The sequence below is a fragment of the Schistocerca serialis genome, chromosome 12 (assembly GCF_023864345.2).
Source record: "Schistocerca serialis cubense isolate TAMUIC-IGC-003099 chromosome 12, iqSchSeri2.2, whole genome shotgun sequence".
NCBI lineage: Eukaryota > Metazoa > Arthropoda > Insecta > Orthoptera > Acrididae > Schistocerca > Schistocerca serialis.
In genome coordinates this window covers 110141633-110143566 of record NC_064649.1, presented here as the reverse complement: position 1 = coordinate 110143566, position 1934 = coordinate 110141633, and the positions used below count along the sequence as shown (strand labels likewise).

The following is a 1934-nucleotide window of genomic DNA, read 5'->3' as shown; positions in this document are numbered from 1 at the left end:
GCTGATAAAGCACTCCGTCTTCAGGCCACGAGTGGCCTACCGGGACCATCCGACCGCCGTGTCATCCATGGAGGATGCGGATAGGAGGGGCGTGGGGTCAGCACACCGCTCTCCCGGTCGTTATGATGGCATTCTTGACCGAAACCGCTACTATTCGGTCGAGCAGCTCCTCAATTGGCATCACGACGCTGAGTGCTCCCCGCAAAATGGCAACAGCGCATGGAGGCCTGGATGGTCACCCATCCAAGTGCCGGCCACGCCCGACAGCGCTTTACTTCGGTGATCTCACGGGAACCGGTGTATCCACTGCGGCAAGGCCGTTGCCTGCTTGCTGATAAAGGGGAGTTAAACTCTGTAATACTTGTGATGATTTGTTTCATTGTCTCCCTGCCCTCCTTATTAATTTCTGGTTTGTACCCGACCCTCAGACTTTTACTCGGTCGGCTCTTTGGTCGTAAATAAAGGCAGTAGTATTGTACTAAGACACTAATTGTCGTTTGAAAATTTGTTCCGCTATTATATTGCCTTTCCTTTCTGGTTTGTACCTGTTCATTAATGTTCTAATTAATCAGCTCTTGGTTGTAAATAAAGTCGGAACAATTGTACTAAGGGACAAATTGCCGTTAAACAAAAGATCGACCTTGTGGCTACATTTAGCTGTGAACCAGTTCAATTCCTTGATTGTAATTGCATTCCCCAGTCATTAGTTATAATCTGAACAACCTGTTGCACTAATCTGTTCGTTTCTGTGTTTGATAGACCGGGTCGTTATTGTAGCATTTCTAACTGGATCTTGTGGTTCCGCCGAGTCAGTTCATTTGTAATAAGTGTTCACAAGTAATGTTTTAAGACGTTCCTTCAGAGCGTTCTTAATAACTGAGAATCAGTTTAACTTTGAAAATACGAGGTTCACACCAAAAGAAATGCACACTATTTTTTAAAATCCATCTTTTATTCTACAGCCGGCCGCGGTGGTCTCGCGGTTCTAGGCGCTAAGTCCGGAACCGCGGGACTGCTACAGTCGCAGGTTCGAATCCTGCCTCGGGCATGGATGTGTGTGATGTCCTTAGGTTAGTTAAGTTTAAGTAGTTCTAAGTTCTAGGGGACTGATGACCACAGATGTTAAGTCCCATAGTACTCAGACCCATTTGAACTATTTTTTTTATTCTACATGTTTGAAAGTTTTACAGTGTGTAGATACGTCCTTTAGGAACAACATTTTCATTTCTCTACATAATTTTCACTTTCCCAAAGAGATGATAGTCACATGGAGCCAGGTCAGGACTGTAAGACGGGTGTTTCAGAGTTGTCCACCCGAGTTTTGTTATCGCTTTCATGGTTTGTTGACTGACATGTGGCCGTGCATTGTCGTGCAACAGCAAAAATCCTGCTTTTGTCGATGTGGTCGAACACGACTCAGTCGAAGTTTCTTCAGTGTCGTCACATATGCATCAGAATTTATGGTGGTTCCACTTGGCACGATGTCAACAAGCAAGCGTCCTTCTGACTCGAAAAACACGGTAGCCACAACTTTTCCAGCAGAAGGTGTGGTTTTCAATTTTTTTTTTTTTTTTTTTTTTTATTGTTGGGTGAATTTGCATGATGCCACTCCATTGATTGCCTCTTCGTCTCTGGTGAAAAATATTGGAGCCATGTTTCATCACGTGTCACAATTCTTCCAAGAAATTCATCTCCATCACTCTCGTACTGTTCCAAAAGTTCGTTGCATACCGTTTTTCTTGTTTCTTTGTGAGCCACTGTCAACATCCTGGGAACCAACCTGGCACATACCTTTTTTAACGCCAACACTTTCAGTATTCTCCAAACACTTCCTTCCCCTATCCCAACGTAGCGTGACAATTCGTTCACTGTGGTGCGTCTATCAGTAGTCACCAATTCGTTAACTCTCTGCACATTGTCTGGAGTGTGTGCAG

At 44.4% G+C, this 1934-nt stretch overlaps 1 pseudogene; it reads right to left on the bottom strand.

The window, feature by feature from the left end:
• Positions 1-207: 207 nt before the first annotated feature.
• LOC126428479 (5S ribosomal RNA) lies at positions 208-325 on the bottom strand (annotated as a pseudogene).
• Positions 326-1934: the final 1609 nt, after the last annotated feature.